Below are 14892 nucleotides of genomic sequence, written 5' to 3'. Positions count from 1 at the left end.
GGGAGGAAGGAAGTGGGGGGTAAATGGGGAGGATGTGGCTACCCCATTAAAAAAGAAAGCAGTGGGAAGTTGTCCACTTGATTGAGACTGCTTCCCAGAAGCTGTGACAAACTACCGAGATCCACTGTAGATCTACACTGAGTCTATTTCCCTCACGGAATTGGCAGGTATGCCATACCTTCCCCTTCTCCCCCCAATGAATTTTACTGCCGTGACATCCTGACAACTTGACATTTAAAAACAGAAATAAAAAGCAAGTACAGATTTAGACTGTAGGTATAATGACCCGCTAGAAATGGAAAGGTGTGACTACTACTTCAATAGGATGGCTAGACGCCCTAGATAATCATCAGAGTGAAGTATGAGTATCAGTCAGAAAGATGACTCAGTCCTTCTCAGCCGTATCTTGGAAACACCTATCCATTTCCACTGTCTATGGAGAAGGGTGGAAAATCTTCCATCTTCAGAAAGGCCTCTCAGTTCAGTGGAAGGAAGCTGATGTACCACACTGACAGAACAACCAGGAACTCTCCAGACTCTCTTCTCAATCACTTCTAAACATGTATGCCAGTGATATATAAGAAATTTTGGTACACATGCTTCCTGGAACGGTATTGGTTCAAAAAACACCTTAATGATGAAGTTTTCTGACCAGATTATCTGAAGGTTTCTGAAAGAGCTAAGGGCTCAATTTTCAGACTCCTACTACTATATTATCAAGGAATTTTGTTGGCTAGGTATTTCCTGACACTGAAAAAAATAAAATGAAGTTAAAACATACAAAACCACCCAAAATCTGTTATTTAACATTAACTGCATCAATGTGATGTTATTTTGTCAAAGGTTTATTGGGTTTGCAATATTACAGAGTCTTTGTTGGCAGTCTACATGACATCCAGATTTCACAACTATAAAATGGCACAACTGATTTTACCTGCTCATAAAAGCACAACACAATTCATCAATTCAGTTGTTGATGATAATTAATATAAGCTACTTTTCAGATATCTAAAGAAAATGAACTAATTATCCTGCCCAAGTACCATAACTTGCACAGAAAAAAATGGAACTACTATGTTTTTATTTTAATTTACTGAGATATAAATAACCTACACTGTAATCCTTACAATGCTTTGTAAGCAATACAATTGTTTTTGCAATTGCTGTCACGCGTTTGCTGTCTTTTACACTGCTGTTGACTTTTTCAGTGAACCCTGTCCCCAGTCAGTATAGGGTAGAAAGTGAAAAAAACACCCTGCTTCTATTGTGAGAATTTTCCTATACACTTTATTTGCTTCATTTCTTACGATGTCAGGATCCTTGTCTGTAGGAGGATAGCTCAAAATGTTGTGAATATGCAGGTGTTTGTCTTGAACCAGTTTGGCAGTTATGAAATAAATGGTCTCCGTGTTGTTTTTGTTAGAGATGGTATCAAGTAGGTAGAATCCTTATTCGCAGATTGTGAGATAAGATCTAAGGCATGTTTCACCAATTGTTTTGAAGAACAGTTTTTGTCCATACCATCACAAGTGATATATATGGCAGCAATGCTCAGTCTTGTGGTAATCACAGTTCAAGCACAGTTCATAGGTTTCTTTGCGTGCATGGCATCACTGCAAGGGTGAGAGACATCTTCAAATGAAGACAGATGACAGACCCCTGAAATGTGCCAGAATGGTCAAAATTTCCAAAAGCTTTTAATCATTTATATTGTTGGCCACAACCAGGGAAGCAAAATCCAATATAACCTTCATATTTATTTTCCAGAAGTCTGTTTTCATGCGTACATGATATTCAGTAAGTGATGTTTTTTTCTGAGCACTTTTCACTGTTGGCAGGTTGTCATTGTGGGGATGAATAGTAAAACAAAAAGTAACTAATTAACTTTGACAGCACATTTATTTGATAAAGTATCATCTTGCAAAGTTCAGAATCAGTTACAGACACCTGCTGCCAGACTGAAGAAAAGGAATCATCGTTAATCTGCTTAACTGCATGGCTTGTCTAACTCCCAGATGCCTTCTGATGCAGGCTCGTGGGATTCCAGCAGTTTTATCCCTGTGAACAAAGCAGGCAGACAACAAATCTCTGTTTTCTTCTTAGATAAAACAGAAAACCAGCATACAGATTTGTAAGAACTGTTTCTGCTGAGAGTGTGGAAGTGTAAAGAGGATAGATTAATAGGCATCTGTAAAAGATTAAAAATAAGCATTGCATATAAATCTCTATTCTATCAATTAATTCTCATGAAACATATCCAGTGACCAGCCAATCTCAGATAATTTAACTTTGATAAATCTGTGTCAGGGGGATACTCCTTTGTTAGAGCCTTTCCTGGAGGGTTGGCTCCCTGGGCTCAGGGCCAGAGCAGCTGTATGTTGTCTCCTTCATCCTGTGTCTGGGGACAGTGGTGAGGTTGACCTCTGCCCACGCGGCCACATTCAAGCTTAGCCTCTGTCCTGCAGCGTCCACCTGAGCTACAGCTTCTGCCATGTTGTAGGCCATGACCCATCTGTACCTGGCCATAGCCCCCCACTCAGATGGGCCCAGGCTCAAGCCCAAGTCATGGCCTGGACTCAGCCCAGCTGCAGGGGCAGGGACGTGCCCATTGCCGGAGGCTGGGGCTGCCCTGGTGCCCCCAGTGCCTTGCTCCTGGTGAGGACAGGCAGGCAGGACCCATCACTACCCGTCCCACCAGGGGAGCCCTTTGGTGCCCTGATATCCAATGGAAAGAAATCAACATTCATAATTTTCTAATGCTAATGAACACATTACATTTTACTCTGCAAATGCATATTAATATTTTCACTTATTCTGCAATGTGAAGCAAGTAAATGACTCTCTATGGAAGCCATGGAAGCTATGTTGCAGCAGATTTTTACTGAGTGAGAATAAGGTGCCTGCATGCAGAGACAGAGAAGAAACAGGGCTCGGCAGCCCAAGCAGATGCTGTGCATTGACCAGCCAGTGTCATCAGCAACAGCCCAGGAACCATTTAACACTATGTGGTTACAGAGCAAGTCTCCAAATTATCATTACGTGTAATAGTGCTTAAGAAATTTTCGGTCAGAAGCCTGAATGGCTGCACATAATAAACAAACTAAGCTTATTTCTTTTTAGATTCCTCAAGTATCTTTTCCTAAGTGGGAAACCTCTTAGAGATGTTTTAGAAATCAACAGCAAAAAAGTAATTGCAAACCTCAGTTTTACCAATCGTCTATTAACCAACACTTTTGGAGGCAACTTTTGTAACCATGAAGTATCCAGAAACTGGAGAGGACCCTCTCTTGGGGAGCACCTTAGTTCCTATCCACTGGACACCACTACCTTTAGACAAAAGGCATTGCCTGCTTTACCTCAACAGCTGGCCAAAAAATGCAATGCAAAAATGTGTTTTGCAAAAAAATGCAGCAAACACGACAGTAGTTACAAAAACATTTAATCTATACTATTACTGAAGTCCCAGAGGCACCAGGAGGAATCCAGTTCAATACATGTGTCATAATCAATATAAAATATCTGTGGTGTTTTTTTTTCCCAATCCTGTTCTCCAAATGTGTCTAAATGTGCATGAAGAATAACGAAATGTTAGGAAGAAATATCAAGACACATTCAATTATTTGTTATATGACTAGAACTGTCAGACCTACTATAAAATGTACAAAAAAATTTAGTCAGATTTCACATGGAGCTTTAACAATGATTCTTTCATGAAATCTGGTGTCCCTGGCTGACCTAACCATTTCTGCACTGACATTCGGCAGAAGAGGAAATCCCATTAGATGTAGTGGTTTAGTACATGTTAGTAAGTATCTTTGTATTTAAAACAAAACCAAAAATTTACAGTCAGTTAATGGAGAACTGAGTATCAGCTTGATTCACTCTTGAAAATATTCCTTTTTAAAATAAATAAATAAATAAATAAATGAAATCCCACTTGATAGAATGAAAGAATAAAGATCAGTTTCTGAAGAATGACTTTGGCTGGTAAGGGGGACTGGACTTTCAAAAGTAAAAACTCAGACTCTTCTCAACTCTATCTCTCCAGAGCAATAATACACCACCATCTCCAATGACCTAAGTGATAATGTGAACATGAGGATTTCAGGATTAATCATTTAAAAACTTATACGTATTATCTATCTTCAGAAGGCAAATTCTGAAATGAAGTAGCAAGTCTGTCTCAGAATTGCCTATGTCACAAAAAAACCAAGGCTTCATAATTTCCTCACAATAAGCAGTCTCTTCTGAATCACGTCTCAGCAGCCAGAGTCCAAAAATAGATTCTGGACATCTGACCACTATGAGCAACAGATCAGCCCAAGATTTAACATTGCAAATAACTGCTTCTCATCAATCTAGCACAAAGCTACCAGAGGAATATTTCTGTCACATTAGGGTTATCAAACGCAGTAAGGATCTGCTGTTTCACAGTGTGGAGCATGTCCTTGGCCAGTTTAGTTCCTATTTTCATGCTTAGGAGATATGCTGAAAGCCTGGAAAATCTATGTTAAACTGCTACAGGAGGAACACTCGCTCTGTTCACCCTGACTCCCATTGATGATGCCATAGAACTGATCAGCAGCAGGGCCCTAACAGCACAGAGCAGTCTAAAAGAAATGCACTTTCTTCACCCAGTCATCTTAATTAATACACACAAGGAAGTGATTGTAGCATGATGACTATTAAGTGAATAATTATAATGTCGCATACGGATAAAAAAGGATTTTTCTATGCTAAAATATATAAAATCGGTACAGAAACAAAGATACCCCCCAGTGGAAACAAGCAGCCATTGCCAGCCTGTTGGTGACAGGTCTTAATTTGTCACAGTCTTACTAACAGCACTTGCTCTCATGCAGCAAAGGCAATTACTTTTTTTGCAGAAATTAATCACTTTACATTCTGGAGCTATATAAATAATTAAGATTCAACTAAACTTGTCAAAGTACATAACACAGTACTCCAAAACATTAAAGGCTGTGCTTTATTCACATAGTTTCAGTTCAGTGCACATAACAGAGCCTTGTCACTTTACCCAATGGATACGTGAGCCCCCAGAGCTGTAAGATCACATGACAAGGATTGGGGATGGCAAATTAACTCACTGCATTTATAACATCTTTCACTACCAAAGCTCAAAGTTAAAAGAATTTGCCTAGAGAGTTGGCGTGCTGTGAATCAAACAATACTTAAACTTAACAGGGAGATTAATCTTCAGGCAAATGCTATTGATCCTTACACTGTATTCCCAGTGATTCATCTGAGCCAATCAATGACCATAGTTTCTTTTTGTATGTGCTTTTGTATATCATAATAGGCCTTAGTGAAATGTCTACATTTGTCTACATTAGTAAGTCTTATGAATCCATTCTGCTTTTATAGAAATATAACTTGAAAGATAATAATTTGATATAAAATATCTGATAAAAATAAAGATTTTTTTTTTGTTATTCTATTTCATAGACCAATATGCAGGCTGAAGGCATAGTTGTCACAGGTCACAGTGAGCATGAATAAGCGTTTCCTAAACATATAAGGCAGTCTCCCACTCTACCAGTCCATCCGTTTGTCCTTGCCTGACACTTTTTAAATCGTATGATCATCTTCAACTAATTTTTAACAGAGGAATAAAAATCAGAAAACCTTTCAAGTTTTCTAAGGATTAGCAGCTAGGTATTCGGGGAACATAAGAGCATCTGATAAACCAAATTGTATTTTATAGGCATTTAAGAATATTGAATAGCTTTCTGTTTGCAAGAAAACCAACTGGGAAAAAATTAACTTGGAAAAAACTGAAAAAAATAACAGCATACTTCAGAGCAGACTGGCAAAAGACCTGACCTAGCCTGCCTTCTTCCACACTTAGTAGCTAGAAAGATATTTCCCATCCTGGTGGACCAGAGTGATGAAGAATTAGACTCTGCATATTTCAGCTAGAAGGGGGGTAACCTTGTTACCTTTGATGAATGTTTGGTTTTGACAACTCCAATAAACTCCAATATCTGCTCAGTCAGAGTGGTACAGTTCAGCACAATTCAATCACTAAAGTGCTGTTCGTGGTGCCCAAGTTGTCTGCTACTACTGGTTCATTAGCCATTCCTGCTAACTACATCACTACTGGCTGTTGCTTACAGCAACAACCATAGTGCCGTGCAGCTGTTTCGTGGAGAGTCTGATAGAAGGTATCAGCCTCACATGATCCACATTTAAAATATGGAATCTTTTTCTGTCCTTCAACTAACAAGGATAAAGACCTTTCCATGGCCACTCACAACAAAATTCTACCAGTTCAAGAAATTCACATCTTTTTCCCTCTGCAGGGCTGATCTTAATCAGCAAACTCTCAAGTCATAGAATCACAGAATCACAGAATGACTTGAGCTGGGAGGGACCTCAAAGATCATCAAGCTCCAACCCCCCTGCTGCAGGCAGGGCTGCCAACTAGTACTAAATATATCTAAACATATCTAGTACTAAACCAGGTTGCTCAGAGTCCCATCCAACCTGGCCTTTAACATCTCCAGTGGACACCTCCAAGTCATTACCCATCACCAAAATGAGCCTCCCTCACTGCAGATTTTTTCCTATGGCTTTGAACGGTGTCCTGCTTTTGGCTAGGATGGAGTTAATTTTCTTACTAGTATCTGGCATGGTTATGCTTTTTGGATTTAGATTGAGAATAATGTTGATAACACAACAATGCTTTGTTTGTTGCTGAGCAGTGCATACGCTAAGGATGCGAATCTCCAAGAGAATCATAGGCTCATACACTCATGTCCATCAAGACCCACAAGTTCTTTGCAGGGCTGCTCTCACTGAGATCTTCTCCCATCTTGCACTCATAGCTGGGATTGCCTTAACCTAAGTCCAACACCTTGCATTTGACCTTGTTAAACCTCATTAGACTCTCCTGTACCCCCTTTTTGAGCATGCCTAGGTCCCTCTGGATGGCATTCTTTCCTTCTATCGTGTCAACTGCACCACTCTGCTTGGTGTCATCAGCAAAGTTGTTGAGGGTCCCAATGTGTATGTCATTGATAAGAATGCTGGGGGAATCTAAGAGAATCCAGCAGAACCTAAGGTACTTTGTACCCACACGCAAATGATGAGCAACACTTGGCTTAGTCTTCCCTGTCCCTCCATAATGCTGCTTTTAAACTACAGAAAAGAATGACAGCCAAAAGTGCTGAGAGAAGGGATAATGCCAGTAGTTGTGTTATTAAGCATAGTTATATCTACATGTTTTTAACAAGCTTACAGGGCCTCTTGTACTGGATTTGAAAGAAAGTGCAATAAGTACTGGAAATTTTTAAAATCTCAAATTTATTTTTATTTTGAAATGCATTTGATCAAAATTACAGAATTTATCAGGGACATCTTCTACTGAAATCTGTCAACTACTAGACAGTGCCAGTAACGAGTGGTTATGCAAACTGAATTCTCTTTCATCAGTCATCACAGCTTCCTTTTACAGAGGACCTGATCATCCTGACTCTTTTGCGTATCTACAAGTAGCATACTAAAGTGGAATTTTTATATTAGCTGAAGTTGAATTGCTTTTAGATTTTTATCATTTACACATTCACCTTTATCTACAACTACATTTGTTTGAATAGGACATATTGATTTGTCTCCCTGATCAGAGAAAAAAAACTGAACAGACATCGTTTAACTACCCAGTATCTACACTCCCTTTATTTGAGTAGGAGGTGAACACCCTGCAAGGACAGAAGAGAGATGGCCAAGGGTCAATCCATTTTTCAGTAGTAAGCATTTTGAAAAGTAATATAAGATACTAAGTAGACTGTAAGAGCAGCTTGCATTCTTCTATCAGTGAATATACTTCTATTTTATTTTCTCAAATAATCCAAAATAACCAGGCTTTGGAGGAGACACTTCAAGTTTTCAGATGAAACTGGCTTTTGTTGGGTTTTTTTTCCCTTTTATTTCTTTGTGGGAGACGCAAATGATGCAAATAGATAAAAATCTATAAATGAAAAATAAACTTCTGAGACCTTGCATAAGAACGTCATCCACACACAAACAGATGACTATACTTAGTTTCAAAGTTCTTTTCTCTAAATACTTCTAAACTAATCGGTTGGAGTGAACATCCTGTCTGTGAGCAAATTCTTCTTTTTTTCTTTTTTCTTTTTTCTTTTTTTTTCCATTTAGATTAAGCAAAAATATCCTACAACAGAATACATCAGAACAGCATCAGTTACAGATACATCCACACTCCTAAGTAACTATAGAAATTACTGAAGAGAAACTCTGCACACAACAACAACAAAAGCTCTCTGTTTAAAGGCTTAAATTCCCCTATGATGAGAAAACGCAACATTTGTATATGTTTGCTTTGATTATTAGAAAGCTAAAGAGGAGATCTCTCTCCTTCTTCCCTCACTCTGATCCTAAAACAATGCCAGAGCCTCAGGCACGATGTAAGGACAATGCAGTCCTTTCTGTAGTGTACAAGGTTCATAAGCACTGAAGTCCCTAAGGAATGCAGATGCCACTCTACATACACTTAAAAAGAGAAATCTTTAATTCAGGCAGAGCCTGGTCCAGACAGCTTCCTGCAAGGCTGTATTAGCATGTATGCAATTCCAGCGCTGAGAAAGAAGACACTGGGATTAATTTTCTAAGACATGGCACAGCATTGCCCTAGTGGTGCTGCAGCTGGGCATGAGTCCCTGCTGACAGCCTCCAGCTTAAGACCAGCTGCACCTACCAGTTCCCTCATTTTGGAAATGCTGCAGAGTCATGTGCCTGGTGTCATTTCAGAAGAAGATACAGTTTTGGACTCAGAACACAACCCCAAATAAAAATAAGGTTTTTTTTTTTTTAACTCCAGATCACACATCATACATGCAGCTGGGATTACCCTAGGTTGCAAGTCTCAGTGAATTGTGGAAAACACGCCAGACTGTAGACAAGGTGTGCAGAACAAAAATTCCTTGATGTCCTGTGGTAGAAGGCACTTTCTGTGCTGGTCTCCTGCTGCAGGTGACGCAGGACAGCATTGTGATACTTACCTGCAAAATGAGTTAGGCACTTCTGACTGACCCAGATCTCCTGTGCCACTGAAAATTGCCATTCTTTTTATCTTGGTCTTCTAAGTATTAATAGGAAGATTCTCCCACATCATGAGCTGGGAAACATCTGCCTGGAGCTCCCAGTGCACTTATGTCAGCCAAAAAAGAAAGACATGGGCTTCCTGCAGGACCATCATCTTTATCATCTAACTTGACAAGCCAGCTGAGGCCAGGCAGACTGGCCTTAGGGAGGGGACACAGGACAACAGGAAAGATCATTTTTATTCTTCACACTGAGCTTGTAGTTAATTAGAATTTGATTAGTTGGACATTTGTCTGCCTGGCAACCCTAATTCCTTTGGCTTTTTTCTGATCTTTTCTTTCAGCTCTATCTCTTTATGCAATAGAATGTTATATATACAGCCTTTTCTCACAGCATTTCTGTATTCTTTCTGGTTATGAACTGCAATAGCCTAGAAGGTACAGCCAGGCACACAGCCCAAGAACATGGTTCCAATAAGACAAGGTGAGTTCTACCAACCCCATGAGATGAAGCCTCTTCAGAAGAAGAACGAGCTCACAGTAACTGCAGTTATATAGACCTAGTTCGCATGTAAGAAGAAAAGGTTTTGTATATATGTGTTTCCTTGGCCCTGCAGAAAAAGAAGAGGCCAGGCATATTTCTTTCCATTCTGCAGAACTGGAGTTTGAGGAAAGAAAGGCTGCATTGTTCTTCAGCCGGGTCATGGAGATTCCTTAAAATCAGTCTTTGGGCCTGGCCAGTCCACTAAAAAAGTGAGTAGATGATTTTCACATTTATTGCTCAATATTAAATATGAATCTGAATATAACCTTAAAGATTCTGTAAATAAATATAAATCCTGAGAATTTACACAGTCATAGTTTGACAACCTTTTGAAATTAAAATCTTATTGTTTTAACTACTGTTGAAGAAAGAGCTTGAAATATGCACCAGATTCCATTAAAAATTAAACTTCTGACTGCAAGCAGATGTTGCAAGGTGAAGAATAACTGAGGATAGAAGCAGAAGATGACCATAGGGATATCCTTCCAAATTCTCAGATAACGGGCAGTAAAGGACAGTTGCCATCTACTCTCTTCCGGCCCAAGGCCATTCAGAGATCAGAATCATTGGCCATTCTGTAGGCTGGGACACCAACTTTGTCTCTCCTTCATGGAGCAGTGGGCTCACAAATTTTGTTAACCACCAGTTTGAATTTCTTCTATGTTGAATGCTTCTCAATCATTGGACTGTACAGGGGGAAAAAAAAATCTAGGTAGAATATAAGGTTTGGAAGAGAGCAAGTGACTCCACAAAGCATAGGTGACAGCTAAATAGCCAACTGGAGATAAGAAGATGAAGACCAGAAATTAAAAAACACAAGCCTTTTCTTTTTCTTATAGCTGGTTAGCTTCGTCTCAATGAAGAAATAGGGACATTTTTCTGAAGATGTATTGCAGGGTCCTCTCAGGATTCCCATCTAGTAGTCTGAGGTGATGAACCTGCCTTAAACTCAGGAAAGGACTGTGAATTTTTAGGCATATTAAAGCTCATGCACTGACCTGCACATTGCATTTCTGGCAGCATGAGTGAAGCTAAAGTGCATTGTCCTCATACAATCTGCTACGGAGACAACTGCAGACTTTGACCCTGTTATATAAACAGAAGTTAAAGGCACATATTGCTAAAGGCACATATTACTACCAGGCACAAGGAAATTTTCTAATGATACATTTCATCATTCATATTACAATCCTCTGCAGAGGGTTATAGTACACAACATAATATACATTACAGGATCATATATGATCCATATGGACTTCCATCTCCATAGACTGCCCTGCTTCAAGATATTCCTGGACTAGATTATTCTTCTATCAAAAGTAGAGATATTGTGTCTAATTATTTCCTGCTGTCCTCTCTGTGTCTTATTATTCCATTAAACAAACAGACAGTGTTTGGTATATGAGTAAGTAATGTAGTGTAACAGAAAACATGCTAGAAAGGAAACGATTAGTAATCACTGCTTTTTGCCCAAGACAGCTAAAATGACCTATTTCCTCAGCTCATCAGCTGAGCAAACTACTGACTTCAAGATGTAAGAAACTGTTCTTGTTCTTAGGTTCCAAATACAATTTTGTTTCTGTAATGAATCCGAGGGTTTATGTTTTATGACCGTAAATATGATCTGGACTGGAAAAGAAGCACACAAGAACCACATTCATTCCATAAACAGAAGAGATGAATGAGAAGACAGACAGACAAACCTAAAAAATAGCCCAACTGTTTATTAAAAATGTTTAATACTTTTAATATCTAGAACTCAGAAAGAATCAGTTTTGTGAACATTTTCCCAGGACACCTCAGTACAGGTTATGAGCTAAATGGACACCATTATTACACTATTTTATTTCTTTAGGCAGTAGGAAGATAAAAAGTTAATCAGTGCTCTCAAGTGACCTAATCAGATAAAAACTAATAGCAGATTTAAGGGATCTGATCCACTATCTACTGGTGCGAAGAAGTATCAACTACCTTATGAACACAAAATAAATTCCCAAATGGACCTACTTCAGTCACACTCCATTAAAGTGCTCAGGTGTCTCAGAATTTCCAGCCCTGAGCATAATTTTGTGACAAAATAGCTAATCACTATGGATGCTTTATAATTAGTACTGTGAGGCACGTGTGCAATGCTGAAATGTTTTGACTTAGGAAGTTTTAATTTTGTGGTGGTTTGTTTTTGCTGGACATGAGAAGAGGCAGTTCTCAAACATCAGCTCACCTGAAAACTCCAGATGGCGAGTTAAAATCACGCATTTACAAGCAGTTTGGAGGCTTCTCTGCCACTTCTTTTCTGATTTAGGGAAAGCACTAAAGGTATCTTTCCCCTAAAAAAAATCCCTCTGAACAAAAATAAAACAGTAACTTTAACTAGAAAATATGTAAAAGTAGTGAGTTCTGAACAATGTTATTCTGCAGTTTCAGTTTTAAGTTTTTCTCAGACCTATGACAATGAGGAATATGACCTCACAGTAAAACCTAGTCCTATCAGAAATAGGAATTGTATTCCTGATATTCCTGATAGGAATACATTTCTGGCGATACAGTCATCTAAAAACAAATGCAATCTCAGGAGAGAGAATCAAATATTGATTTAATGCTTTGATACATCTACTCTTGTCTTCAAAAGCCATGAGACTTCCTTCAAAGAAAGGGCCCTACTATACAGGTCATCTGTAGCCTGGCACATAAGCATAAACACAGGCTGTGTCTAACCTGGCTGGCAGTTCAGTTCAGCTGACACGAGCAAGTGAAGAAAGGCAGCTAGCACTAGAAACCTTACCTCCACCTTGGAGTTTCTACTTCAGCCTAACTTCAGTCAAGTTGGTTGGACTCAATGTTCCCCATCATGCCTTTGGTTCAAAGTGGTCCTATGGACCAGCCACTGATTCAAAGCCTCATGATCTCCCGCAAGAACTGGAGGTGGTTAGATAGTACCTACTTAGAGCAGAGGTTAGATGGTACCTACCTAGAGCAGAGCTTACAGTCTACTTTCTTTGGAAAACAAACGAGTTTGTACTTTTCCCCACAACCTTGAAAAATGATCACAAAACATTCACATGGGTGCAGTTACAGGTAACACTGGCGCACTGAGCATGATTTATGCTTTAATGATTTACTTGTGTTTATGCTTCAGGAGCAGGCCATACACTCACCAGAGGACAAAGAAGGAGACCTTCTTATCGAATATAATGGTGCTGTTAGTACAAAAACACATACACAATCTCTCAGTTTATTGTCCTCTCCTGCCTCACTGCTAAACGGCCATGATACCATGCCTGTGGCATGTTAATTGATCCACAGGCGTGTTTGCATCCTCACAAGGATCATAAGCATTTTGAGTTGAATCCTGTGTGCCACAAGGAAGGCCGTGCCCTGTGCCGGCATGAAGGCTATGAGGTGAGACAGCTCCAACCATGGGAGGGACAAAACCTCTAGCAGCAGGCTGGCTTTGCCATGTCAGCTGTCACTCTACCCCATGGCCTCACATCTGCCTGCTCAGACCTTCTGAGCTCCCGTTGACTCTCCAAAACACATGGAAGGAATCTTTCTAATGTGAATGTTTCATATAAGCTTTTGGCTAGGACATCTGCCCACCACTCCTCTGCCGTGCTTTGCTCCTCTGAGGATCAGACACAGACATCAGTCATTGCATGACCTCGGCCTTCCTGAGCTCTTTGCCAGCCCCTCTTTTTGAACATTGTCTTCTTAAGATGTGAAAGGTGACATAATTGAGCTAAATGCCACCGGAAAACTCAATTGTAATGAGACCGCAAATCCCTCTGTGAGTTTCAAAATGCTGAGAAACTTCCGTAAAATTCTTAGCAGGGCTTTGTGTCTTTCCTCCTATCCGCTGAACTGAAAGAGCCTCTCAGTTTTTCAGTGCTGTGGGTCAGAAAGCCATGTGCGCTCTCTGTCTACAAGGACCAGGGCTGGGCCTCAAACACATTCCTTTTGTCCAGAACTCAGGCAGAGACTTTGAAAAAAACAGAGGATACTGGCATACATTCTCCCTTTATACAAACAAGGGAGATAATGCACTTTATATCAGATGAAAAGCCATGGACTAGATTTCTCCTTGGTTGAAGTCTAGCTACAGAACCCACTCAGCTTTTCTCTTGCTGCAGAGTACCGCAGAGTAAAAGGATCTGAGGATGTTAGCTAACAGCCAGGTGAACATCAGCCAGCAGTGTGTGCAGGTGGCAAAGAAGTACTTGATACTCAAGTACTGTGTTCAGTTTTGGGCCCCTCACTACAAGAAAGACATCAAGGCCCTGGGGCACAGCCAGTGAAGAGCAATGAAACCAGTGGATGATCTGAAGCACAATTCTTAAATGGGGGCAGATGAAGGAGCTGGGATTGTTCAGTCTAGAGGAGAATCAGGGGAGACTTTATTGTTCTCTACAAGTCCCTGAAAGGTTGTGGTGAGGTAGGGGTTGGCCTCTTCTCCCAGGTAACAGCAGTAGAATGAGAGGAAATGGCTTGAAGTTGCACCAGGGTTGGTTCAGGTTGGGTATTAGAAAAAAATTATTCTCAGAAGGAGTGACAAATTGCTGGAATAGGCTACTCAGGGAGGTATTCAAGAAATGCAGAGATGTGGCACAGGTGGACATGGCTGAGCAGGCATGGTGGTGGCAGGTTAATGGTTGGACTAGATGGTCTCAGAGGTCTTTTCCAACCTTAATGATTCTGATTCCATCCCTGCACAGGGCACGAAGCAGCCAGCAGCCCTTCACCGCCACAGTTCTGTTTGCACCCAGTTGCATTAGGAAGGCTGGCATCAAACACACAAGGCATCATGAGACTGCAGCAGGCCCTGCAGGGAGCTGGGGCTGCCCAGCACTAGCAGCTAGAGGACTAAGGAAACGCCGAGCGAAGCCAGGCTCCCACACAGTACTGCGGTGCTCTCGCTGGGGCCTTCTGCTTGCGGGAACTGAAAGACAACGGAAACCGGCCCGCACCCGACCCAAGGCGCGCCAGCTGCCACGCCGACGCCCACCGCCTCAAGATGGCCCCGGGCGGCGTAGAGCGGGCACAGCGCCCGCGGGACCCTCCGCGCCCTGCCGGCTGACAGGTGCCGGGGCCAGAAGCCCCGGCTGAGGCAGCCCGCCCGGCCGGGGGTACCGCGCCGGCGCTCCGGCGTCAGGAGGAGCCACTCGGTGCCGCTCTTTCTCCCTCCGCCGCCGCCAAGCAGACCGTGTGCGGTGCGTGTGTCAAACCCACGTGTTTCGGGCGCCCGGCGCGCAGAGCGGCGCCGAGCGGCCG

General features: G+C 41.1%; 2 protein-coding genes across 16 annotated transcripts in view; one reads left to right on the top strand and one right to left on the bottom strand.

The window, feature by feature from the left end:
* Window positions 1–14619, bottom strand: part of FBXL7 (F-box and leucine rich repeat protein 7) — a 312912-nt gene extending 298293 nt beyond the window's left edge. For 3 of the 15 annotated variants that reach the window (XM_042834929.1, XM_042834942.1, XM_042835029.1), the window contains exon 1: window positions 12596–14619. The gene's annotated coding sequence lies outside the window, so the exon portion shown is untranslated. Of the gene's footprint in view, window positions 1–829; window positions 10314–10625 lie in introns of those variants that run through there. The other 12 variants (XM_042834860.1, XM_042834852.1, XM_042834884.1 and 9 more) reach the window with 9 other exon arrangements.
* The window catches only part of ANKH (ANKH inorganic pyrophosphate transport regulator), a 119849-nt gene that overhangs the window by 6490 nt on the left and 98467 nt on the right, over window positions 1–14892 (top strand). The window lies entirely within an intron of this gene.

This window comes from Centrocercus urophasianus, unplaced genomic scaffold (assembly GCF_019232065.1).
Source record: "Centrocercus urophasianus isolate 14NV4802_14NV808 unplaced genomic scaffold, USGS_Curo_1.0 seq_11, whole genome shotgun sequence".
Lineage (NCBI taxonomy): Eukaryota > Metazoa > Chordata > Aves > Galliformes > Phasianidae > Centrocercus > Centrocercus urophasianus.
Note: the sequence above shows the minus strand (reverse complement) of the source record. Positions and strands in the feature narration are given on the sequence as shown.